Source organism: Somniosus microcephalus, chromosome 1, assembly GCF_052327205.1.
Source record: "Somniosus microcephalus isolate GS21.2 chromosome 1, FLI_Smic_1.0, whole genome shotgun sequence".
Taxonomy (NCBI): Eukaryota; Metazoa; Chordata; class Chondrichthyes; order Squaliformes; family Somniosidae; genus Somniosus; species Somniosus microcephalus.
The window spans coordinates 376,004,178-376,031,797 of NC_140987.1; positions in this window are offsets into that span (position 1 = coordinate 376,004,178).

Sequence of the window (27,620 nt, forward strand, 5' to 3'; positions counted from 1 at the left end):
CCTGGAATGCCAGGCTACTGAGGCAAAGAACCATGAAGCGAGAGTACAGGAGAAAAACGCCCGCCTCGCACAATAGCTAAGAGTGCAGGAGGAGAGAGTAATGGAGGTTAAGGCAGCTTACAAGCTGTCCCTTGAGCAAGGGTTTGAGAGCGCTGACCATGGCCCCTGCCAAAAGACCATAGAAGACCTAAGAACGCCCTTGGTTAAGGCAAAAGGCATGGTATGCCTCGTAAGCCCAAAAGCAAGTCACATAGACTTTTTGCAGGAATCCAAAAATCCGATTCCTTGTGAAGTAGTTGTGGCACCAGCCACTGAACCCTCAGCACCACCGAGCTATAGTGAGGCTTGGCCCGAAGGGGAGGTGGTGAAAGAAAGGGTAGCCGAGGTGGAGCAGGAGGAGGAACAACCCCTGGTAGTAAAGCCGGAGCCGGCACCAATGTGTCCTACTCAGCACCAGAGGTTCGGTCCCACCGCCGCAAATGGTGCGGACAGACCCCACATGAACCAGCTCGTGGTGCCCCACGGTGCCCAACAACTCAGAGCGATGATAAGCCACCTCCCAAAACTTTCCGAGAAGGGAGATCACTCAGTCCATTTCAGGGAGGTAGAGGAAACAGCCGCCATCAATGATTGTGATGATCTTGAACAGGCAAAGATGCTGCTCTTCTCCCTGGATAGCACAATCCTTCAGTGCCTCTCAGACGGGAGTAAGAGGGGACGGACAGGGTATGTGGAACTCAAAGATGAGGTCTTGGAGGTTCTGGGAGTGGACGACGGTAATCCGTTCCTCCACGTGGAAGGGACTGTGCAGCTAACTGGAGAACCCCCGTGGGTTTTCGCAGAAAGGCTGTGACCAGTGTATCGGCGCAGTTGTCCAGGCATGCCTGAACGGGCTGCAATGAGCGCCGAACAGCGGGTTCATTGGCTCCGTTGTCTGGTTGCTAACAGCTTGCCCCAGATACGGGCCCTAGCCAAATCTTGGTTTGACCCCCAAGGTCCCGGTGTCACGGAGGAGACGGTGTTCCGACAGCTCATCGTTGCATACAAGAATTGTAGGAGTCAGGAGACACATCCCTCTAAGGGAAAAGTGCATGAGGCAAGACCCGCAGCCCCAAGTAAAAAGGAGTGGCATCAGGAAGGGAATCGCCCTACCCAAGCCAAGCTCAATTGCTACGGGTGTGGGAAGGATGGACATTGGCGCAAGGACTGTAAAAATCCGTGGAAGGATAATAAGGGAAAATCTCCCGCAGCCCAAGCCCAAGCCCAGACCGCAGCCCCAGAAAAGGGAACCGGTGCAGCTATGGATCCCGCTGCAATAGAGTCAATTTTAGAGACAATGCGGTCTCTTATGATCTCGCAGGGGAGGGTAGCAGCCATCACCGGTCCTGTCGTTCTCGAAAACCCGACCGTTTCACCCCAATGACTAGAGCCAGCACAGCCTGTCGACCTGTGTCCTCTAGAAAGACATGCACAGGATGAGACCTCCTGTAAAATGGAGGAATACCTGCAGTGCCAGGTTGCGGAGGCTAAGTTAGTTGAGCAGGCTTTAAGGGAGGAGAAGGCTAGGTTAACAGCGAGGGCTGGCAGTTTAGAGGGTCAGCTAAGGGCTTGTAGATGGTTTCGCATCAATCAGTGCAAACTGTTTAAGCCGGGTGCAAAAGAGCCAACAACTGAAGCCAGGTCTGAGGGTAAAAATCCTCAGCCTGAGGCGTGCAATAAGTCACAGACCACACAGGCTGGAACCGCAGCCTGCTTGAAGGGAGAAGCTGTCCCGCCCACCTGGGAGGTTTCCCTATTGGCCTGGGACTCGGATGAGGAGGAGCCCGAAGATCAAGGCCCTCCCCCTGATCCGAACGCTATCAGGGTGGAGCCCGAACAGCTAGGCCCCGCCCCGACACGATTCTGGAGGAGGTGGAGTCGGAGGACGGAGATCCCGCCCTCAACTCAGGCGTAGGGGAGGTAGAACTTGGGGACGGAGATTCTCCACCTGTAGGGACAGGTAGGGAGAAGTCATCTGCCACAGACCCAAATCCCAAAGGGGCGGAGCCTGAGGGAAGGGAGCCGAAGCCGGTAGTCGTGGAGGAGCCATGGGCTGTGAGGGCTAAAGTCCCAACCACAGGTCCACTCGCTAAGGGAGCCTCGCCCAAGGCACCCTCTCGCAGGTCGTCTCGGACGCCTCAGCCAAGAGAAACCTGGCCAGATTCCCCCTACCCCAGCAGACACAGACTTGGCAAATCCCTGGATAAACGCAGTCCCCAACTGGCAGCAAAAGGCTGCGAGGGACCCAAGCTACAGGTTAATGCAGCCCCGCCACAGGGAGCGGTGAGCTGCAGTCCAAACAGGGATTAGGCAGGCTGCCTGGGGACGGGTGGCGTTGTACATAAGTTAAGTTTAGTTTAGTTAAGTTTAAGGTGTGTAATTTTTAAGATGATAGTGTGTATAAGTAATAGTTTTGGAATCTGCCCAGCATGTGTGTTGTTTTGGATCGAGGTCGAAAGACCCGATCATGCATTCACCTAGGCCAGAATCTCTCGGGAGCCTGGCTGTATCGTTTAATTTGTTACAGGAACCAAAATGATAATGAAGGGGATTCTCGTCGCGTTCGCGGTGATTGGGTGTAGCCTGGCCTATCGGGGCTACACCAAGGACTCCATCATGTATGGCTGTTCCGGGGACACAGCCCCCATCGTGACTGATGGGACGGGAAGACGGGACGTTGAAGAAACAGCCACCTATTTCCACGAAGGGAGGTGGCCAGGATGGCTGGGGTCGAACTCTACAGAATACTCCAGCCAGTCAGGTTTCGCATACAGAGAGACTTCTCTAATGTGTCCCAGGGTGAGGATCATCGCACCCAGAGTCAGCGTTACCGTCGGGAAAAAGATTTGTTTGAACTGTACGGGACATGTTCCTTTGGACAGATGGTGGTGGTTGTGCAAGTTGAGCAAAACCATGAAGAACTCCACAGTCGAGTGGGAGCGATTGGGTAACAATACCCATCGGACTATTACGGGGACTCATGGGGGGTTGAGTGTCTGTTGGGACAAATGGTGGGAACCAGATGAGGCGATTTACATCTGTATGTGGGGTTCAGAACGCGTCTGCCCCACAGGCGTCTCCATCTTTTTCCAAAGACAGTGGCAGGATGCTGGAAAAGGGATGAGATGGGACGTCAGCACACGGGCGTGCGGAGTCCCATACTCTCAGATCCCGGTGAATGCCACTGAGCTCATCACCCGCCCCCGCAAGCCCCTGCCCACGATTCCGGTAGCCAAAGCCCGCAAGGAAGGGTGCCCCACCACTACCAAAGGACCTGGGAACGGATTGGTATTAGTGCCCACAGGTCAGGTGCTGCACCAAGGGGTGCAATACGCGGTGGCCTCGGTGATTTTTAAACCTCACCGAGGTGCGATTGCCAGAGTGGTGCCCCAAGGAAACGCAGCAATTGTACCAGGTCCTGTTAACAAACATGTTCAGACAGTTTTATGAATTCGACTTTGCTGGTGTAGACAGAGCCGGATTGTACACCACACCACATGAGGTTTTGGACAGGGTAGGGAGACAAAGAAGGGGTACAGTAAATGATATTTTTACCGCTCTTAACACGGACTTCCATCATCAACACTCTGGATGACGTGGAGCTGCAGACTCAGATCAATGATTTAAAAGGGCGGTTAAGAAAGATACTGACGGATGAGAATAAGGCAGTGGGTTCTGAGTTAAATGAGGACCAGCCCATGACACTACACTTAAAAGAAATTATAGCTGAGCTGGAGAAACACGCGAAAACGGTAAATGCTCTCATCAGGGAGGATCGGAATGCGTCAGATCAGGCTGCGCAGAATGAAGCATGCGTGCTGTATGGGGCGTGGTTACTGGGCGAGGGCCGCAGTAATCTGAAGGATTTAAAACAAGGTTTGGTCCCCTCCTGGATCAGCAATAAGCACCTCGCAGCGCTCCACCCTTTTGAGAATGCAAAGTCCGTGCCAGCTCAGACTAGCATCCGAGGCCTACCCAGTCCCAGTGGACTGTGGGAGGTCTAATCATACCATTATGGGTATAGTGGTAAGAATGCCGGTAATGGGAAAGACAGCTAAACCCGCCCTGGTATACAGGGTGGAGAACATTGGAGTCATTCCAGGGGGTGCACACATTCGCTACACAGCGGTCCCACCGTACATCATTTGATGGGAGCATGCAATGATGGGTACCGACCTCTCGGGGTGCCGGAGCCAGAGAGCACACATCATCATGTGTCCCCAGCACTTGAATGCCTGTTCGAAACCACAGTGCAGGTTCAGAACTGCTGGCGCGAAGCCTATAAATTGCACCATGGAGGCAATGGCAAAAGGCCATGTGCCCCCGCAGGTGGCATATATAGGAGGTGGGACATACTGTGTCACCACTGCAGTGCCCCACTACCAACATGGACAGCACGGCTGGTGTCCGGTCAGTGACAGCAGTTTCTGCTTCAAACCCAAGGCAGAAGTTCAAGTGGCCCAAGAACGAATTGTCCCCATTCCTGAACCTTCCACTGTTCACCTCACTGTGAAAGAAAATTTCACCGATCTGCAACGATTCGTTGCACATTTTGGGTATATCATTCCCCCTCTCCCTGAACACCTCACCAAGATACTAAAAGCCGTTGCCGTTTCACAGAAACATTTTTACACTCTGGAGCAGAAGACGTTAGAAATAGGGGCAGACATATTAGATATAGTGACCCCACAGTGGTGGGACCTGTTCACTAGTATAGAAGTCCCTTCTTGGATTAGGATAGCCTCCCACATCCTTGCAGTGTGTCAGGTTTTTATTGTGATTTATTTACTGTTTGTACACTGTAAAAAGGTCAGACATTCGCAGAAGTATGAGAACAGAGGAGAATGGAGGGAGCATTATGTGCGGGTAGATGAGGAGACACCCGTTTAGATTTTCGCTGCTATGTATAAAGTTAAAGTTTCCCTCCTTCCTCTATGTTTGATGTTTGTTCATGTGCAATTTTTGTGCGTACTTTATTTTTATTATTGAAGTTCATTAAGTGAGTTGTTGTTAATAAAAGATAATGGCCTAGAAATTCAGTATAGCCACTTTTGGGGCGGTAAAGTCGGGCGGTCGCTAAAGTTAGCGCCCGCCGGAAAGTGCAGATCAGTTCGCCGAAATTCAGTAGATTTGGCCAAGAGTTTGGGCGAGCACTGAAACTGGCGTTGCACTCCTATCTTTAGGCGCTAAGCCGGCGGTGCGGACTGATAACGCCGAGGCCGGGCGCAGCGCAGGTGCGGTCATGTTTTGATTGACAGCAAACACCCTGACGCCGGCCAGCTCTTAAAGGGGGAAGGGTCGACTTGGTCTGCAGCCACGCCCTGGATAGTGGAGCCCTGCAGCTAGGCCTGAACACTGCTGGTGGACCCAAATAGCGCCTGAAGCCATGGAGAAGGCCCGTGAACGAGCGCAGCGCTTCTCCCAGCATGCTTTGAGGGTGCTGGTTAGGGGGTTGGAAAGGTACAAAGAGATCTTGTGCCCGGACAGTGGCAAGAAGGCTCCCAGGAGGCAGTACAGGAGAGCTTGGAGGAAAATCGCCCACAGGGTGTCAGTCAACAGCGATGTCCCCAGGACTGGTGACCAATGCCGCAAGAAGTACAACGACCTCACTCGGATGGTCAAGGTGAGTACCCTTTCCAGTGTCCTCCTCATCCTTGCATGTGCACCTCACATTATGGGCAAAGGGACCTCAAAGGCCTAATGGCCAGCCCTCCTCCCGCAGCTATGGCACTGGCATGATCCTCAATAGCACTTTCTGCACTTAACACACTGGCCAAGCTATTCGACCATGGGAGGCAGTGCACACAACAACAGACCACCACACTGGCCAAGCTATTCCACCATGGGAGGCAGTGTACACAACAACAGGCCACCACAATGTACTTAGAGGCCGTCCTTTCTCTTGCAGGCCAAGATGGCCTGGAATTTGAAGAGCCAGAATGTCACCGGGGGAGGCCGTGCCCAGTTCCAGGAGCTCAGTGAGCTGGAGGAGAGCGTGGCTCGACTCATGCATGGCCGGGTGACTGGCCCTGTTGCCATTGGAGATGCCGACCCTGTGCTGCGGCCCAATGGTAAGGACATGACCGTTTGGACCTCTCTCGTTCCCCTAGCGCATCAGATCTACATCCTTTGCCACTGTCCAACCAATGCGCTGAATGCCACCACTCATGCCTCCCTCGCTGATGCCCTGTCCTCACTCTAAAGCTACTCTTGTGCCTTCCTGCTTTCAGCTGGTGAGGAGGAGGTCCTTGAAGCTGAGAGTGCCAGTCCCTCGGAAGAGGAGGACGACGAGGACCAACAGGAAGGCGGCACATCGGGCGAAGCCTCATCCGCGCCAGGGGATGGCAATGGAGGGGAGACGTCTTGCCTGGAGGAGAGCCAGGGGGAAGTGCTGCAGGGGGGCGTAGTTCCTGGGCCCAGTGGCGTCCAGGCACGTGGGAAGGGTCGGGCAGAACGGCGGCCTTCTCCCCAGAGGGGGCAAGTGTTGCAGGGGAGGCCAGTTCCTGGGCCCACTGGCGTCCAGGCACGTGGGAAGGGTCGGGCAGAACGGCGGCCTTCTCCCCAGAGGGAGAGTCCGGCCTCCAGTCCGGAGACGGTCCTCGCCCAGGAGGTGCGCCTCCTAGATGAAATGTCCGCGGATTCTGAGCGCCGCCACAAGGAGTTCATGGGGGTTGTGGGACAGTTGCCTCAGGCCATTGAGTCCCTGGCTCATAGTGTGGCCGCTTTCGGGGACTCACAGGCCAGGGGTGTCGAACAACTCGCGGCAGCACAGGCCAGGGGTGTCGACCAACTCGCGGCAGCACAGGACAGGGGTGTCCAGCAACTCGCGGCAGCACAGGACAGGGGTGTCCAGCAACTCGCGGCAGCACAGGACAGGGGTGTCCAGCAACTCGCGGCAGCGCAGGACGCGAGTCGCGAGTTCATGAGTGGTGCCGTGCAGACACTCACTGATCTGATGCGGGCACAGACCAGGGCAGTTCGGGCACTCACTTCTGCCACACTCGCTGTGTCGCGGAAGCATCGCCAGGGCACCCGCCGCCCTGCTGCAGCACAGCGGTCTGGCCTCCACCAGATTGCTGCGCTTGCTGCACTGCCAGCCCGGCCGAGTGCCAGTGTCTCTGGCGACCAGCGAGCGCCTGGCATCAGCCAGCTTGCCCCCATTGCTGCAGCCGCCACTGCAACTCCCCCAGCCAAGGTGCGATGAGCTGCTGCAGAGACTGATGCTGCCCAGCCACAGCTGCAGCAGTCAGCAGCCGGCCTCTCCAGGGCCGGTCCTCGTCTAGGCCGACCCCCAAGGGCATCTGCCGTCATGCATTCTGCCCCTCAGGAGCCTTCCCCCAGCCTTGCAACACCCACAGGGCCCAGGTTGAGGCGGAGCAACAGGTCGGGCAGGGGCCGCACAAGGCTGCACAAGGACTCGCCCTCTCGGCACACCCAGTAGAGTGTGTTGGCAACGGTTTTTTTTATATGGGGGTGTTTGTGTTGTGGGGGGGGCTTATTTTGGTAAGGCCGAGGATGAAGGCCAATTGGATGGGCAAGTTTTGTTATTCCTCCCCAGGTTGTGGGAGTGAGATATTTTTGTGACTGTTTTTTGGGGGTCTTGTCTGTTTTTCTGTTTCATGTGGGAAGGGCCCTGAGTTTGTTAAATAAAGCTTTTTATTTATTCACCTTGTCTAGGTGTCATGTTTCCAGTGATTGTTGCGTTAAGCGGCTGAGGGCTTGCGGAGCGGCTGCATTCAGGTGCGTTCATTGCCACAAGCCATTCCCTGACAGGGGGCCTAGAAGTGTCGTTCAATAAGCCGCCGGCGGACGGCCCTTGGACCTTGTGGCTCCCTCCTGGGCTGGTACTCCTCCTCCTCCTCCTCCTCCTCCTCATGGTCCTCCTGCTCATCCTCCTGAGGTGGTGGTCCAACGTGAGGTGGCAGTGCCTGAGTCCTGCGGATAGCCAGGTTGTGCAGCATGCAGCAAACGACGACGAACTGGGAGACTCTATCTGGCGAATACTGTAGAGATCCGCCGGAGCGATCCAGGCAGCGGAACCGTTGCTTGAGGACGCCAATCGTTTGCTCTATGATGTTCCTTGTGGCTTGATGGCTTTCGTTGTATGCCTCCTCCGCAGGGGTCCTGGGCGCGCGGAGCGGGGTCATGAGCCATGTACACAAAGGGTAGCCCTTGCCCTCAATAAGCCATCCCCTTGGTGGAGGCTGTGCCTCGAACATGTCAGCCACAGTAGTCTGGCGCAGGATAAATGCATCGTGGCTGCTTCCTGGAAAGCGGGCATTGACAGCTAGGATGCGCTGCCTGTGGTCACACACCAGCTGTACATTGAGGGAATGGTAGCCCTTCCGGTTGCGGTAATTCTCGGCATTGTCGATAGGTGCCCGCATAGCCACATGCGTGCAGTCAATGGCACCCTGCACCATGGGGAAGTCCGCGATCCTGCCAAATCCGACTGCACGCTGCTCCTGCCTCTCTAGGGTCATGGGGAAGGAGATGAATTGGTGTCTCCTCACAAAAAGGGCATCGGTGACCTGCCGGATGCAGCGATGCGCGGCGTACTGGGAGATGTTCGCTATGTCCCCAGCAGCGGCTTGGAAGGAGCCGCTTGCATAAAAGTTCAGAGCCACCGTGACCTTCACTTCCACCGAGAGAGACGTCCTGCACATCAGCTGTGGACGCAGATCTCTGTGAAGCAGCTGGCAGATCTCTGCAACCACCTCCCTTCTGAAGCGCAGCCTCTTAACACAATGCGCGGCAGTCATGGTGAGATAGGACACCTGCTGCCGGTATTCCCTGAGTGGCCATCAGGCCTACGTTGCCGACGCCTGATGGCCCCTCTGCGTCTAGGCATGGCTGACCCTCTCACACAGCGTCTGCGAGCCCTTCGCACATAATGCTGGAACTGAGGGTTGGAACCCCATACAGCCCCCATAATAAACTTGCAAACAGTCAAATCACAATGATTCAAATTTCCAAGCTCTGGCCAGAAGCCAAAAATACCTCTCCTATGTTGTCCCAAATCAGTAAGCTCTGTTCCTTGGTCTCTGTCCAGAAATCCAAAGCACTGAAGTCATTGCAGCAAAATGGCTGGGCTTTATAGGTCAGTGTAAGTGCCCTTTAATTAGCGCTCCCCGAGGCCCACAGGGCCTCTGTTGCGTTCCACTTCACAGTTCTTAACAGCGCCACGCCCACATTGGCCGGGCGCCACTGAATTTCCGGTTTGGGGCGCACAAACAGCGTTGCACGACGAAATGACGTCATAAGCTGCGCGCGCAGCTGAGCGGGCGCAAACACTTTGCGCCGGCGCTAAATGTCAACTGAAGTTGGGCGTAGGCGCAGATCGTTCTGTGCCCGGGCGCTAAGTGCCTAGCGCTGCAAATCTACCCCTCTTATGGCGTTAGCGGCTGGCGAACGCAACTGAATTTCTAGGCCAATGTGTATGAACCAGGTGGTGTAGGGGTATTAGGCCCCCCCCCCTCCACACCTGGAAATGAATGTGTCAGATTTTAAATCCAATGTATTGCCATCTATAGATGCTTAATGTACACTGTAGGATTTCTGAAATGGGAAGTACATGTGTTGTGGGATCATAGATAGGTAATTACAGGGGATGGATTGATTGTGGAGAGTCAGAAAATTTTGCTCACCCAGAATTATGATACTTCAAGCAAGTTATAGTATCATCAGGGGGGACTGTAAGATTTGCAAAATTGAACATTGTCCTATAAGGGTCTATTGGCAGAAGAGGCCTTAATTTTAAAGACTGTTTTAAAAGAAGCCCAGAAAAAGGGGCATACAAAATGGCCACCAGATCCTGTGACCAGCTTTTTGGACACTTTAAAATGGTTCCTGCAGTCCCCAGACAGCCTTTGTTGATTCAGCCCACAGTAAGTTCTGGAAGGCCGTTTCGGAGAAAACAAAACCAGACAGAACCACATACATATGGATTGGATGCAGATCCAGTCAGATTGGCCTGTAGATAAAGGCCATCTACATGTTTACCCAGACAAAGGGAAACAGTTTTATATTCATAAGGGGAGCATCAAAGACCCATTAAAGACATCAAGAAGACATTCAAAACAATACTAGGTCATTCCAGACCAGAGATGGCCATTACCGGCCATCCCAAAGTAGTTTAAAACATAATAACTACCCCGCTGTGTTACCAGCCTGCCAAAAGTTAAACAAAGACTAACCTTGATTTGGCGGGAGATAAAGGCCTCTTTTGAGAAGTATATCTGAGGACCTGGGGTAGCTATCGAGGAGAATCATCCTTCGCAGATCACCAGCTAGGAAGGACTGGAGAAGGAAGAACATCGCCAGCCATCAACAATGCAGCCCTGTTCGGTGCAAAGTTCGGGTGGGGACGACGAGGTTCGAGATGGGAGATCAACTCAGCATCTAGCCCCGGGGTAACTATCGGGAGATCCACGACCAACCCCGGGATGCTGACGAGACAGGAAGAGACCTATATGAAAATGGTCAAACAGTAGGTCTCTCCCCGCATCGACTTCCAGGCCTGCTGACATCCAGCCTGTCCGTGATCTTCACCTCGAGAGAGGAGAAGGTGTGTCGCAGCCCGCTGCGTTCCGCTGACCACGTGGAGACAGGATGCCTGAAAGGATCAAAACGCAGACCTGTTTCAAAACTCTATACTTTCCAATTGGATTGGTGAGCATGTTTCTGGCCCCTCACAATCTAATCTAGCTAGGCTTAGGGGGTGGGCATTTAAAGGGTAATTTTAACAATGAGTTGTTATCCCTCGATGTTCCGTGTGTTTCCCCATTTCGTGATGACTTTTGTAAAGTATAATATGCCTGTATATATCCTATCCAGTACTGCATTATGATTTGTTTTTCCCTCCCATGTACCTTATTGGTTTGCAGTTTGATTTGTTCCTTTGTGCAATAAAGTTTCATTTCGTTTTTCATTAAACCTGGTCTATAGAGTTTTCTCTACATTGTAGTTCCTGCCTCAAATCCAGTGTCTAGAACCTAAGGGGCGAGTGGGTCGAACCACTCAAGGTTTTACTGTGCAAGAGAGAGAGGCCTCTAGAGAGAGAAACCTCTGCGCCCTAAAACCCCCTACAATTGTACACTGTATCATGTATGCTAATCTACTGGAATATTTTGAGAACGTAACTGGTAGAAGAGATAAGGGAGAACCAGTGGATGTGGTGTATTTGGACTTTCAGAAGGCTTTCAATAAGGTCCAGTATAAGAGATTAGTGTGCAAAGTAAAGCACATGGGATTGGGGGGTAAGGTACTGACCTGGATAGGGAACTGGTTGGCAGACAGGAAGCGACGAGTTGGAATAAACGGGTCTTTTTCCGAGTGGCAGGCAGTGACTAGTGTGGTACCACAGGGATCGTTGCTAGGACCCCAGCTATTCACAATATATATTAATGATCTGGACAAGGGGACTAGATGTAATATCTCCAAGTTTGCAGACGACACACAGCTGGGTGGGTGGGTGTGCTGTGAGGAGGATGCAGAGAAACTCCAGTATGATTTGGACAGGTTGGGTGATTGGGCAGTTGCATGGCAGATGCAGTATAATGTGGATAAATGCAAGGTTATCCACTTCGGTGGCAAAAACAGGAAGGCAGATTATTATCTGAATGGTAATAGATTGGGAAAAGGGGAAGTGCAACGAGACCTGGGTGTCCTTGTGCACCAGTCACTGAAGGTAAGCATGCAAGTGCAGCAGGCGGTTAAGAAGGCAAATGGTATGTTGGCCTTCAAAGCAAGAGGATTCGAGTACAAGAGCAAGGATATCTTGCTGCAGTTGTACAGGGCCTTGGTGAGACCACACCTTGAGTATTGTGTGCAATTTTGGTCGCTTTATCTGAGGAAGGATGTTCTTGCCATGGAGGGAGTGCAGCAAAGATTCACCAGACTGATACCTGGGATGGCAGGAATGACGTATGAGGAGAGATTGGGTCGATTGGGCTTGTAGTCGCTGGAGTTTAGAAAAATGAGAAGGGATCTCATTGAAACTTATAAAATTCTAACAGGACTAGACAGACTAGATGCAGGATGTTCCCAATGGTGGGGGAGTCCAGATCCAGGGGTCACAGTCTAAGGGTAAGGGGTAAACCATTTAGGTTGGAGATGAGGAGGAATTTCTTCACCCAGAGATTGGTGAACCTGTGGAATTCTCTACCACAGAAGGCAGTTGAGGCCAATTCATTAAATATATTGAAGAAGGAGTTGGATATATTTCTTAAGGCTAAAGGGATCAAGGGATATGGGGAGAAAGCAGGGACAGGGTACTGAATTTGGATGATCAGCCATGATCTCATTAAATGGTGGCGCATGCTCGAGGGGCCGAATGGCCTACTCCTGCTCCTATCTTCTATGTTTCTATGTTTCTATTTATACCATGAATACAATATATGTTAATGTGTTTGGTTACATCTCAGTAAGATATAAAGAAATAAAGGAAAACAATAAAAAATACAGACTGTGGTATCTGGTTTACCTCTTTGAAGCTTAGAAATTATTACTGTCCATATCAATAGATAAATGTTTACCACGTTCACATGACAGTTCTCTCTGCCATTTTTAACCTTAAACCCATTAGTTTTAAGTGGATTAATGCCTCTGTTAAAATTGAGGAAATGCGGACTGTGTTAAGCCCTTGTCCACTAATAGTGCCAACAATAACGTGTAGACTCGAGATATGTAGACAGCCTGCTGAGACACAAAGCTATCCAGTCCAATGTTGGTTCAGTAGCAAGCCTAGTTACAGCTCTTTTTTAAATCCTGGAAATATAGTCATTTCCTATCAAGCTATCAGTTTAGCGCCATGAGACTGAAGAACAGCAGCTGAGTATTTCCGGCATTTTCTGTTTTTATTTCAGATTTCCAGCAACCGCAGTATTTTGCTGGTGCATCCATTTGGGGTAATTATTAGTTTTAACATTGCAAAGGGATCAACCAATTTCTGAGTGCAGCAGAATTAAAGCATATCTGAAACATAACAGCGTGAAAATCAATTGACATTTAACGTTTTGTCTTGAAATAAAATATGACTCGTGTTTAGGAACACTATTATTTAAAATGCTTGTTGTACTTGTTTTTTTATCAGCTACATTGAGTAATAGTCTGTTTGGAACACTTTCCTCACGTACAATACAGAATATGTGACACCCTGATAGTTTCTAAATGCCGATAGCAATATGCTTCCTCCTACGAATTGATTTTAAACTTCCCCGTTCACTTGTCTCAATCCATCTCAGCTGCTGTGCTTCAGTCTCACGGTGCTGAACACTGCCTGTTCAAAACAAAACGAATTTCTCCCTGCCGTTGGATTCTTTGCTGCAATGCAGAATAAAAGGTTTTCGAGCCGCAGTTTGTTGCTCCCCTTGCTGTGAATTCCGTCACACGAGCCGCGCATTGTGTACACTGAGCACTGAAATGCGCAGCCGGTGCATCAAGCAGACATTGCGCCGATTGGGTCACTGTGGATGGGAATAGAAGGAACCATCGATCTTCGTGACTTCTGATGCACACGATTGCATCTCTGCCTTCTTAAGTAGAGCATGTGAGGTGATTGAATAATCAGCGGGATTACCCTGGAGGAATATAAATCCCCCGATCCAGCCAGTCAGCAGAGAGGCTGATGACTGCTTCAAAAGCAGTGAAACGGGGTCTCCAGGCAGGATAGCTACAGGCTGGAGGAAGAATGAGGTTTGCGGTGCCTTTTAAGATACCCAACCATTCAAATCTATAAACAAAAATATAAAAAGCAGCTAGAGATTTGTGAGAAATTAGCATTTTATTCTAGTGACTGATTCTAGATGAATTGGAAACCATTTTGCAAAGCTATAACTGGAAGTGGTCAAAATTAATGATGCCATAACACATCTTGCAGGATTTAATTTAAATTTTTTAACAGATAATAATTTTTTATCAGTAAAGCAGGAAAACAAATTAATCAAAACAAAGAAAAACGTCTTATTTTTAAAGAGAAGAGTTCTAATCTTCAAATGACAGTTGGTTTCAAGCCACAATTATATCACCATCAGCATTGCTCATGTCCAATGTGCCAGCTTATCGCCCATCCCTCATTAAACCAATCTGAAAGCAGTCAGCACTTGCCCTGGTCTGAGGCTTATTGTCACAGTTCATATCCTGTGAGGTTTTGTTGTTAACCAGGTCCTCAGCTTTAGCATTATCCTTTCATGATACTTTGTTGCACAGCTTGGGACAGACAACCAAAACAAAGTCAGGAACACGCACTGGAAATACGCAGCTATCATCATTCTATATTTTTTAAATCGAAAGATCATTATCTATCGATGTGTTGACATCTGCATTGGGCAGCTACTACTTCACAAATCAGTTAATCAATTTTGAACCTTAAAGGCCCATTCTTGCTGACAAACTTATGGTGAATATTTGGTCTTTCCATATGGTTGTCAATTTAACGAAAGCCGCTAGATTAACAATACGTTTTATAATTTTATGGCTGCAGGTCTGCCTAGTATCATGAATGAGGAAGTAAATGTATTGATATGTATCAGACACGTTGGGAGTAAACAAGACCCCGATATTAACGGGGAAACAGGGAGGGAGCAGGGCGGGCGGGCAGGTTTGCGGCTGGGAAACCTGGAAGAATGGGTTACCCTCAGGTCCTCCCGAATTTCACCGCAGGTTCTGATTACCATTTTTGGACTTCGTTTCCCGGCCGCAGCCAGCCAGCGTGAAAGGCTAATACAATAACAAAGTACTGCGGATGCTGGAAATCTGAAATAACAACAGAAAAAGCTGGAAACACTCAGCAGGTCAGGCAGCATCGAGGAGAGAGAAACAGAGTCAACGTTTCGGGTCGAGGATCCTTTGTCAGAACTGGAAAAGGTTAAAGAGAGCTTTTTAAGCAGGAGTAGGTAGCGATTCTGCCATCGCGATTCACACCTCATCTAGAGTCATCTTTTGTTTCTTAACTTGTCCCATTACCTCTCTTTATGCCTTGCACCATCATCCCTTTTGTCAGTCAATCACTCCTGCTTTCCAGCTTGTCACAGACCTTCCCTTTGTTCTTTCCTGCCCTCCTCCCTGCCCCTGCTTAAAAATCTCCATTCTCGAACCTTTTCCAGTTCTGACGAAGGGTTCTCAACCCAATACGTTAACTCTGTTTCTCTCTCCTCGAAGCTGGCTGACCCGCTGAGTGTTTCCAGAATTTTCTGTTGTATTTCAGATTGAGAGGCTGGCTGGTTGGCAGGTGGGTAGGCCTTCAGCAGCAGGCCGCAGTCAGTGAGCATAGAGGAGGAAGGGTGAGATCGGGGGACAGGATGGATATCGATGGGGTGGCCAGAGCGAATGGGGGTGGAAGGGAAATTGATGGGGGTTCGGAGAAATCAGGGGAGGAGGGGACATTGATGGGGGCAGGAGAGATCAGGGGAGGAGGGGATATTGATGGGGGGTTGAAGAGATCGAAGCCGGGGACATCGATGGGGGGTCGGAGAGATCGGGGGAGGGAGGGAAAATCGATGGGGGTTGAAGAGATCGGAGCAGGGCAAATCGTTGGGGGGTCAGAGAGATCGGGGGAGGAGGGGACATCGATGGGGGGTCGGAGTGATCGGGGGAGTAAAGGACATCGATGGGGGAGAGATCGGGGATGAGGGGACATCAATGGGGGGAGAGATCGGGGGAGGAGGGGACATGGATGGGGGCAGAGATCGGGGGAGGAGGAGATATCGATGGGGGGGTCGGAGAGATCGGGGGAGGAGGGGATATCGATGGGGGAGAGATCAGGGGAGGAGGGGACATCGATGGGGGGAGAGATCGGGGGAGGAGGGGACATCGATGGGGGAGAGATCGGGGGACGAGCGGACATCAATGGGGAGAGATCGAGGGAGGAGGGGAGATCGATGGAGGAGAGATCGGGGGAGGAGGGGACATCGATGGGGAGAGATCGGGGGAGGAGGGGACATCAATGGGGGAGAGATCGGGGGAGGAGGGGGCATCGATGGGGGGAGAGATCGGGGGAGGAGGGGACATCGATGGGGGAGAGATCGGGGGAGGAGGGGACATCGAAGGGGGGTGAGATCAGGGAGGAGGGGACATCGATGGGGGGAGAGATCGGGGGAGGAGGGGACATCGATGGGGGAGAGATCGGGGGAGGAGGGGACATCGATGGGGGAGAGATCGGGGGGGAGGGGACATCGATGGGGGAGATCGGGGGAGGAGGGGACATCGATGGAGAGAGAGATCGGGGGAGGAGGGGACATCGATGGGGGGAGAGATCGGGGGAGGAGGGGACATCGATGTGGGGGAGAGATCGGGGGAGGAGGGGACATCGATGGGGGAGAGACCGGGTGAGGAGGGGACATCGATGGGGGGAGAGATCGGGGGAGGAGGGGACATCGATGGGGGAGAGATCGGGGGAGGAGGGGACATCGTTGGGGGAGAGATCGGGGGTGGAGGGGACATCGATGGGGGAGAGATCGGGGGAGGAGGGGACATCAATGGAGAGATCGGGGGAGGAGCGGACATCGATGGGGAGAGATCGGGGGAGGGGGGACATCGAAGGGGAGAGATCGGGGGAGGAGGGGACATCAATGGGGGGAGAGATCGGGGGAGGAGGGGACATCGATGGAGAGATCGGGGGAGGAGGGGACATAGATGGGGGAGAGATCGGGGGAGGAGGGGACATCGATGGGGGAGAGATCGGGGGAGGAGGGACATCGATGGGGGGAGAGATCGGGGGAGGAGGGGACATCGATGGGGGAGAGATCGGGGGAGGAGTGGACATAGATGGGGAGAGATCGGGGAGGAGGGGACATCGATGGGGGAGAGATCGGGGGAGGAGGGACATCGATGGGGGAGAGATCGGGGTAGGAGGGGACATCGATGGGGGAGAGATCGGGGGAGGAGGGGACATCGATGGGGGAGAGATCGGGGGAGGAGGGGACATCCATGGGGGGAGAGATCGGGGGAGGAGGGGACATCGATGTGGGGGAGAGATCGGGGGAGGAGGGGACATCGATGGGTGAGAGATCGGGGAGGAGGGGACATCGATGGGGGGAGAGATCGGGGGAGGAGGGGACATCGATGGGGGAGAGATCGGGGGAGGAGGGGACATCGATGGGGGCGAGATCGGGGGAGGAGGGGACATCGATGGGGGCGAGATCGGGGGATGAGGGGACTTCGATGGGGGAGAGATCGGGGGATGAGGGGACTTCGATGGGGAGAGAGTTCGGGGGAGGAGGGGACATCCATGGGGGAGAGATCGGTGGAGGAGGGGACATCGATGGGGGAGAGATTGGGGGAGGAGGGTACATCGATGGGGGAGAGATCGGGGGAGGAGGGGACATCGATGGGGGAGAGATCGGGGGAGGAGGGGACATCGATGGGGGAGAGATCGGGGGAGGAGGGGACATCGATGGGGAGAGAGATCGGGGGAGGAGGGGACATCGATGGGGGGAGAGATCGGGGGAGGAGGGGACATCGATGGGGGAGAGATCGGGGGAAGAGGGGACATCGATGGGGGTGAGGTCGGCGGGGAGGGGACATCGATGGGGGGAGAGATCGGGGGAGGAGGGGACATCGATGGGGGATAGATCGGGGGAGGAGGGGACATCGATGTGGGAGAGATCGGGGGAGGAGGGGACATCGATGGGGGAGAGATCGGGGGAGGAGGGACATCGATGGGGGGAGAGATCGGGGGAGGAGGGGACATCGATGGGGGAGAGATCGGGGGAGGAGGGGACATCGTTGGGGGAGAGATCGGGGGTGGAGGGGACATCGATGGGGGAGAGATCGGGGGAGGAGGGGACATCGATGGGGGAGAGATCGGGGGAGGAGGGGACATAGATGGGGAGAGATCGGGGGGGAGGGGACATCGATGGGGGAGAGATCGGGGGAGGAGGGACATCGATGGGGGAGAGATCGGGGTAGGAGGGGACATCGATGGGGGAGAGATCGGGGGAGGAGGGGACATCGATGGGGGAGAGATCGGGGGAGGAGGGGACATCCATGGGGGGAGAGATCGGGGGAGGAGGGGACATCGATGTGGGGGAGAGATCGGGGGAGGAGGGGACATCGATGGGTGAGAGATCGGGGGAGGAGGGGACATCGATGGGGGGAGAGATCGGGGGAGGAGGGGACATCGATGGGGGAGAGATCGGGAGAGGAGGGGACATCGATGGGGGCGAGATCGGGGGAGGAGGGGACATCGATGGGGGAGAGATCGGGGGAGGAGGGGACATCGATGGGGGTGAGATCGGGGGATGAGGGGACTTCGATGGGGAGAGAGTTCGGGGGAGGAGGGGACATCGATGGGGGAGAGAACGGGGGAGGAGGGGACATCGATGGGGGAGAGATCGGGGGAGGAGGGGACATCGATGGGGGAGAGATCGGGGGAGGAGAGGACATCCATGGGGGAGAGATCGGGGGAGGAGGGGACATCGATGGGGGAGAGATTGGGGGAGGAGGGTACATCGATGGGGGAGAGATCGGGGGAGGAGGGGACATCGATGGGGGAGAGATCGGGGGAGGAGGGGACATCGATGGGGGAGAGATCGGGGGAGGAGGGGACATCGATGGGGAGAGAGATCGGGGGAGGAGGGGACATCGATGGGGGGAGAGATCGGGGGAGGAGGGGACATCGATGGGGGAGAGATCGGGGGAGGAGTGGATATCGATGGGGGAGAGATCGGGGGAGGAGGGGACATCGATGAGGGTGAGATCGGGGGAGGAGGGGACATCGATGGGGGAGAGAACGGGGGAGGAGGGGACATCGATGGGGGAGAGATCGGGGGAGGAGGGGACATCCATGGGGGGAGAGATCGGGGGAGGAGGGGACATTGATGTGGGGGAGAGGTCGGGGGAGGAGGGGACTTCGATGGGGGGAGAGATCGGGGGAGGAGGGGACATTGATGGGGGTGAGATCGGGGGAGGAGGGGACATCGATGGGGGCGAGATCGGGGGAGGAGGGGACATCGATGGGGGTGAGATCGGGGGATGAGGGGACATCGATGGGGAGAGAGTTCGGGGGAGGAGGGGACATCGATGGGGGAGAGATCGGGGGAGGAGGGGACATCGATGGGGGAGAGATCGGGGGAGGAGGGGACATCGATGGGGGAGAGATCGGGGGAGGAGAGGACATCCATGGGGGAGAGATCGGGGGAGGAGGGGACATCGATGGGGGAGAGATTGGGGGAGGAGGGTACATCGATGGGGGAGAGATCGGGGGTGGAGGGGACATCGATGGGTGAGAGATCGGGGGAGGAGGGGACTTCGATGGGGGGAGAGATCGGGGGAGGAGGGGACATTGATGGGGGAGAGACCGGGGGAGGAGGGGACATCGATGGGGGCGAGATCGGGGGAGGAGGGGACATCGATGGGGCAGAGATCGGGGGAGGAGGGGACCTCGATGGGGGTGAGATCGGGGGATGAGGGGACATCGATGGGGAGAGAGTTCGGGGGAGGAGGGGACATCGATGGGGGAGAGATCGGGGGAGGAGGGGACATCGATGGGGGAGAGATCGGGGGAGGAGGGGACATCGATGGGGGAGAGATCGGGGGAGGAGAGGACATCCATGGGGGAGAGATCGGGGGAGGAGGGGACATCGATGGGGGAGAGATTGGGGGAGGAGGGTACATCGATGGGGGAGAGATCGGGGGAGGAGGGGACATCGATGGGGGAGAGATCGGGGGAGGAGGGGACATCGATGGGGGAGAGATCGGGGGAGGAGGGGACATCGATGGGGAGAGAGATCGGGGGAGGAGGGGACATCGATGGGGGGAGAGATCGGGGGAGGAGGGGACATCGATGGGGGAGAGATCGGGGGAGGAGTGGATATCGATGGGGGAGAGATCGGGGGAGGAGGGGACATCGATGAGGGTGAGATCGGGGGAGGAGGGGACATCGATGGGGGAGAGAACGGGGGAGGAGGGGACATCGATGGGGGAGAGATCGGGGGAGGAGGGGACATCCATGGGGGGAGAGATCGGGGGAGGAGGGGACATTGATGTGGGGGAGAGGTCGGGGGAGGAGGGGACATCGATGGGTGAGAGATCGGGGGAGGAGGGGACTTCGATGGGGGGAGAGATCGGGGGAGGAGGGGACATTGATGGGGGAGAGATCGGGGGAGGAGGGGACATCGATGGGGGCGAGATCGGGGGAGGAGGGGACATCGATGGGGCAGAGATCGGGGGAGGAGGGGACATCGATGGGGGTGAGATCGGGGGATGAGGGGACATCGAAGGGGAGAGAGTTCGGGGGAGGAGGGGACATCGATGGGGGAGAGATCGGGGGAGGAGGGGACATCGATGGGGGAGAGATCGGGGGAGGAGGGGACATCGATGGGGGAGAGATCGGGGGAGGAGGGGACATCCATGGGGGAGAGATCGGGGGAGGAGGGGACATCGATGGGGGAGAGATCGGGGGAGGAGGGGACATCGATGGGGGAGAGATCGGGAAAGAAGGGGACATCGATGGGGGCGAGATCGGGGGAGGAGGGGACATCGATGGGGGAGAGATCGGGGGAGGAGAGGACATCGATGGGGGAGAGATCGGGGGAGGAGGGGACATCGATGGGGGAGAGATCGGGGGAGGAGGGGACATCGATGGGGGAGAGATCGGGGTGGAGTGGACATCGATGGGGGAGAGATAGGGGGAGGAGGGGACATCGATGGTGGGAGCGATCGGGGGAGGTGTGGACATCGATGGGGGGAGAGATCGGGGGAGGAGGAGACATCGATGGGGGAGAGATCGGGGGAGGAGGGGACATCGATGGGGGAGAGATCGGGGGAGGAGGGGACATCGATGGGGGTGATATCGGTGGAGGAGGGGACATCGATGGGGGGAGAGATCGGGGGAGGAGGGGACATCGATGGGGGAGAGATCGGGGGAGGAGGGGACATCGATGGGGGAGAGATCGGAGGAGGAGGGGATATCGATGGGGGAGAGATCGGGAGAGGAGGGGACATCGATGGGGGAGAGATTGGGGGAGGAGGGGACATCGATGGGGGTGAGATCGGGGGAGGAGGGGACATCGATGGGGGGAGAGATCGGGGGAGGAGGGGACATCGATGGGGGAGAGATTGGGGGAGGAGGGGACATCGATGTGGGAGAGATCGGGGGAGGAGGGGACATCGATGGGGGTGAGATCGGGGGAGGAGGGACATCGATGGGGGAGAGACCGGGGTAGGAGGGGACATCGATGGGGGAGAGATCGGGGGAGGAGGGGACATCGATGGGGGACAGATCGGGGGAGGAGGGGACATCGATGTGGGGGAGAGATCGGGGGAGGAGGGGACATCGATGGGGGGAGAGATCGGGGGAGGAGGGGACATCGATGGGGGAGAGATTGGGGGAGGAGGGGACATCGATGTGGGAGAGATCGGGGGAGGAGGGGACATCGATGGGGGAGAGATCGGGGGAGGAGGGACATCGATGGGGGAGAGACCGGGGGAGGAGGGGACATCGATGGGGGAGAGATCGGGGGAGGAGGGGACATCGATGGGGGACAGATCGGGGGAGGAGGGGACATCGATGTGGGGGAGAGAGCGGGGGAGGAGGGGACATCGATGGGGGAGAGATCGGGGGAGGAGGGGACATCGATGGGGGGAGAGATCGGGGGAGGAGGGGACATCGATGGGGGAGAGATCGGGGGAGGAGTGGACATCGATGGGGGAGAGATCGGGGGAGGAGGGGATATCGATTGAGAGATCGGGGGAGGAGGGGACATCGATGGGGAGAGATCGGGGGAGGGGGGACATCGATGGGGAGAGATCGGGGGAGGAGGGGACATCGATGGGGGAGAGATCGGGGGAGGAGTGGACATCGATGGGGGAGAGATCGTGGGAGGAGGGGACATCGATGGGGAGAGAGATCGGGGGAGGAGCGGACATCGATGGGGGAGAGATCGGGGGAGGAGGGGACATCGATGTGGGAGAGATCGGGGGAGGAGGGGACATCGATGGGGGGAGAGATCGGGGAGGAGGGGACATCGATGGGGGGAGAGATCGGGGAGGGGGGACATCGATGGGGGGGAGTGATCGGGGGAGGAGGGGACATCGATGCGGGGAGAGATCGGGGGAGGAGGGGACATCGATGGGGGAGAGATCGGGGGAGGAGGGGACATCGATGCACGGGGAGATCGGGGGAGGAGGGGACATCGATGGGGGAGAGATCGGGGGAGGAGCGTACATCGATGGGGGGAGAGATCGGGGGAGGAGGGGACATCGATCTGGGGGAGAGATCGCGGGAGGAGGGGACATCGATGTGGGGGAGAGATCGGCGGAGGAGGGGACATCGATGGGGGGGGAGAGATCGGTGGAGGAGGGGACATCGATGGGGGAGAGATCGGGGAGGAGGGGACATCGATGGGGAGAGATCGGGGGAGGGGGGACATCGATGGGGAGAGATCGGGGGAGGAGGGGACATCGATGGGGGAGAGATCGGGGGAGGAGTGGACATCGATGGGGGAGAGATCGTGGGAGGAGGGGACATCGATGGGGAGAGAGATCGGGGGAGGAGCGGACATCGATGGGGGAGAGATCGGGGGAGGAGGGGACATCGATGTGGGAGAGATCGGGGGAGGAGGGGACATCGATGGGGGGAGAGATCGGGGGAGGAGGGGACATCGATGGGGAGAGAGATCAGGGGAGGAGGGGACATCGATGGGGGGAGAGATCGGGGAGGGGGGACATCGATGGGGGGGAGTGATCGGGGGAGGAGGGGACATCGATGCGGGGAGAGATCGGGGGAGGAGGGGACATCGATGGGGGAGAGATCGGGGGAGGAGGGGACATCGATGCACGGAGAGATCGGGGGAGGAGGGGACATCGATGGGGGAGAGATCGGGGGAGGAGCGTACATCGATGGGGGGAGAGATCGGGGGAGGAGGGGACATCGATCTGGGGGAGAGATCGCGGGAGGAGGGGACATCGATGTGGGGGAGAGATCGGCGGAGGAGGGGACATCGATGGGGGGGGGAGAGATCGGTGGAGGAGGGGACATCGATGGGGGAGAGATCGGGGGAGGAGGGGACGTCGATGAGGGTGAGATCGGGGGAGGAGGGGACATCGATGGGGGAGAGATCGGGGGAGGAGGGGACATCGATGGGGGGAGAGATCGGGGAGGAGGGGACATCGATGCAGAGATCGGGGGAGGAGGGGACATCGATGGGGGAGAGATCGGGGGAGGAGGGGACATCGATGGGGGAGAGACCGGGGGAGGAGGGACATCGATGGGGGAGAGTTCGGGGGAGGAGGGGACATCAATGGGGGAGAGATCGGGGGAGGAGGGGACATCGATGGGGGAGAGATCGGGGGAGGAGGGGACATCGATGGGGGGAGAGATCGGGGGAGGAGGGGACATCGATGTGGGGGAGAGATCGGGGGAGGAGGGGACATCGATGGGTGAGAGATCGGGGGAGGAGGGGACATCGATGGGGGAGAGATCGGGGGAGGAGGGGACATTGATGGGGGAGAGATCGGGGGAGCAGGGGACAACGATGGGGGAGAGATCAGGGGAGGAGGGGACATCGATGGGGGAGAGATCGGGGGAGGAGGGGACATCGATGGGGGTGAGATCGGGGGATGAGGGGACATCGATGGGGAGAGATCGGGGAGGAGAGGACATTGATGGAGGAGAGATCGGGGGAGGAGGGGACATCGATGGGGGAGAGATCGGGGGAGGAGGTGACATCGATGGGGGAGGGATCGGGGAAGGAGGGGACATCGATGGGGGAGAGATCAGGGGAGGAGGGGACATCGATGGGGGAGAGATCGGGGGAGGAGGGGACAACGATGGGGGTGAGATCGGGGGAGGAGAGGACATCGAGGGGGGAGAGATCGGGGGAGGAGGGGACATCGATGGGGGAGAGATCGGGGAGGAGGGGACATCGATGGGAGAGAGATCGGGGGAGGAGGGGACATCGATGGGGGTGAGATCGGGGGAGGAGGGCACATCGATGGGGGAGAGATCGGGGGAGGAGGGGACATCGATGGGGAGAGATCGGGGGAGGAGGGGACATCGATGGGGGGAGAGATCGGGGGAACAGGGGACATCGATGTGGGGGAGAGATCGGCGGAGGAGGGGACATCGATGGAGGGAGAGATCGGGGGAGGAGGGGACATTGATGGGGGAGAGATCGGGGGAGGAGCGGACATCGATGGGGGAGAGATCGGGGGAGGAGGGGACATCGATGGGGGTGAGATCGGGGGAGGAGTGGACATCGATGGGGGAGAGATCGGGGGAGGAGGGGACATCGATGGGGGGAGAGATCGGGGGAGGAGGGGACATCGATGGGGGAGAGATCGGGGGAGGAGGGGACATAGATGGGGGAGAGATTGGGGGAGGAGGGGACATCGATGGGGGAGAGATCGGGGGAGGAGGGACCATCGATGGGGGAGAGATCGGGGGAGGAGGGGACATCGATGGGGGAGAGATCGGGGGAGGAGGGGACACCGATGGGAGAGGTCGGGGGAGGAGAGGATATTGATGTGGGGGAGAGATCGGGGGAGGAGGGGACATCGATGGGTGAGAGATCGGGGGAGGAGGGGACATCGATGGGGGGAGAGACCGGGGGAGGAGGGGACATTGATGGGTGAGAGATCGGGGGAGGAGGGGACATCGATGGGGGAGAGACCGGGGGAGGAGGGGACATTGATGGGGGAGAGACCGGGGGAGGAGGGGACATCGATGGGGGAGAGATCGGGGGAGGAGGGGACATCGATGGGGGTGAGATCGGGGGATGAGGGGACATCGATGGGGAGAGAGATCGGGGGAGGAGGGGACATCGATGGGGGAGAGATCGGGGAGGAGGGGACATCGATGGGGGAGAGATCGGGGGAGGAGGGGACATCGATGGGGGAGAGATCGGGGGAGGAGGGGACATCGATGGGGAGAGAGATCGGGGGAGGAGGGGACATCGATGGGGGAGAGATCGGGGGAGGAGGGACATCGATGGGGGAGAGACCGGGGGAGGAGGGGACATCGATGGGGGAGAGATCGGGGGAGGAGGGGACATCGATGGGGGACAGATCGGGGGAGGAGGGGACATCGATGTGTGGGAGAGATCGGGGGAGGAGGGGACATCGATGGGGGAGAGATCGGGGGAGGAGGGGACATCGATGGGGGGAGTGATCGGGGGAGGAGGGGACATCGATGGGGGAGAGATCGGGGGAGGAGGGGACATCGTTGGAGAGATCGGGGGAGGAGCGTACATCGATGGGGGAGAGATCGGGGGAGGAGGGGACATCGATCTGGGGGAGAGATCGCGGGAGGAGGGGACATCGATCTGGGGGAGAGATCGGCGGAGGAGGGGATATCGATGGGGGGGGAGAGATCGGTGGAGGAGGGGACATCGATGGGGGAGAGATCGGGGGAGGAGGGGACGTCGATGAGGGTGAGATCGGGGGAGGAGGGGACATCGATGGGGGAGAGATCGGGGGAGGAGGGGACATCGATGGGGGGAGAGATCGGGGAGGAGGGGACATCGATGCAGAGATCGGGGGAGGAGGGGACATCGATGGGGGAGAGATCGGGGAGGAGGGGACATCGTTGGGGGAGAGATCGGGGGTGGAGGGGACATCGATGGGGGAGAGATCGGGGGAGGAGGGGACATCAATGGAGAGATCGGGGGAGGAGCGGACATCGATGGGGAGAGATCTGGGGAGGGGGGACATCGAAGGGGAGAGATCGGGGGAGGAGGGGACATCGATGGGGGGAGAGATAGGGGGAGGAGGGGACATCGATGGAGAGATCGGAGGAGGAGGGGACATAGATGGGGGAGAGATCGGGGAGGAGGGGACATCGATGGGGGAGAGATCGGGGGAGGAGGGGACATCGATGTGGGGGAGAGATCGGGGGAGGAGGGGACATCGATGGGGGAGAGATCGGGTGAGGAGGGGACATCGATGGGGGGAGAGATCGGGGGAGGAGGGGACATCGATGGGGGAGAGATCGGGGGAGGAGGGGACATCGTTGGGGGAGGGATCGGGGGTGGAGGGGACATCGATGGGGGAGAGATCGGGGGAGGAGGGGACATCAATGGAGAGATCGGGGGAGGAGCGGACATCGATGGGGAGAGATCGGGGGAGGGGGGACATCGAAGGGGAGAGATCGGGGGAGGAGGGGATATCGATGGGGGGAGAGCTCGGGGGAGGAGGGGACATCGATGGAGAGTTCGGGGGAGGAGGGGACATAGATGGGGGAGCGATCGGGGGAGGAGGGGACATCGATGGGGGAGAGATCGGGGGAGGAGGGACATCGATGGGGGGAGAGATCGGGGGAGGAGGGGACATCGATGGGGGAGAGATCGGGGGAGGAGGGGACATAGATGGGGAGAGATCGGGGAGGAGGGGACATCGATGGGGGAGAGATCGGGGGAGGAGGGATATCGATGGGGGAGAGATCGGGGGAGGAGGGACATCGATGGGGGAGAGATCGGGGGAGGAGGGGACATCGATGGGGGAGAGATCGGGGGAGGAGGGGACATCGATGGGGGAGAGATCGGGGGAGGAGGGGACATCCATGGGGGGAGAGATCGGGGGAGGAGGGGACATTGATGTGGGGGAGAGATCGGGGGAGGAGGGGACATCGATGGGTGAGAGATCGGGGGAGGAGGGGACATCGATGGGGGGAGAGATCGGGGGAGGAGGGGACATCGATGGGGGAGAGATCGGGGGAGGAGGGGACATCGATGGGGCGAGATCGGGGGAGGAGGGGACATCGATGGGGGAGAGATCGGGGGAGGAGGGGACATCGATGGGGGTGAGATCGGCGGAGGAGGGGACATCGATGGGGGGGGAGAGATCGGTGGAGGAGGGGACATCGATGGGGGAGAGATCGGGGGAGGAGGGGACGTCGATGAGGGTGAGATCGGGGGAGGAGGGGACATCGATGGGGGAGAGATCGGGGGAGGAGGGGACATCGATGGGGGGAGAGATCGGGGAGGAGGGGACATCGATGCAGAGATCGGGGGAGGAGGGGACATCGATGGGGGAGAGATCGGGGGAGGAGGGGACATCGATGGGGGAGAGACCGGGGGAGGAGGTACATCGATGGGGGAGAGTTCGGGGGAGGAGGGGACATCAATGGGGGAGAGATCGGGGGAGGAGGGGATATCGATGGGGGAGAGATCGGGGGAGGAGGGGACATCGATGGGGGGAGAGATCGGGGGAGGAGGGGACATCGATGTGGGGGAGAGATCGGGGGAGGAGGGGACATCGATGGGTGAGAGATCGGGGGAGGAGGGGACATCGATGGGGGGAGAGATCGGGGGAGGAGGGGACATTGTTGGGGGAGAGATCGGGGGAGCAGGGGACAACGATGGGGGAGAGATCAGGGGAGGAGGGGACATCGATGGGGGAGAGATCGGGGGAGGAGGGGACATCGATGGGGGTGAGATCGGGGGATGAGGGGACATCGATGGGGAGAGATCGGGGGAGGAGAGGACATTGATGGAGGAGAGATCGGGGGAGGAGGGGACATCGATGGGGGAGAGATCGGGGGAGGAGGTGACATCGATGGGGGAGGGATCGGGGAAGGAGGGGACATCGATGGGGGAGAGATCAGGGGAGGAGGGGACATCGATGGGGGAGAGATCGGGGGAGGA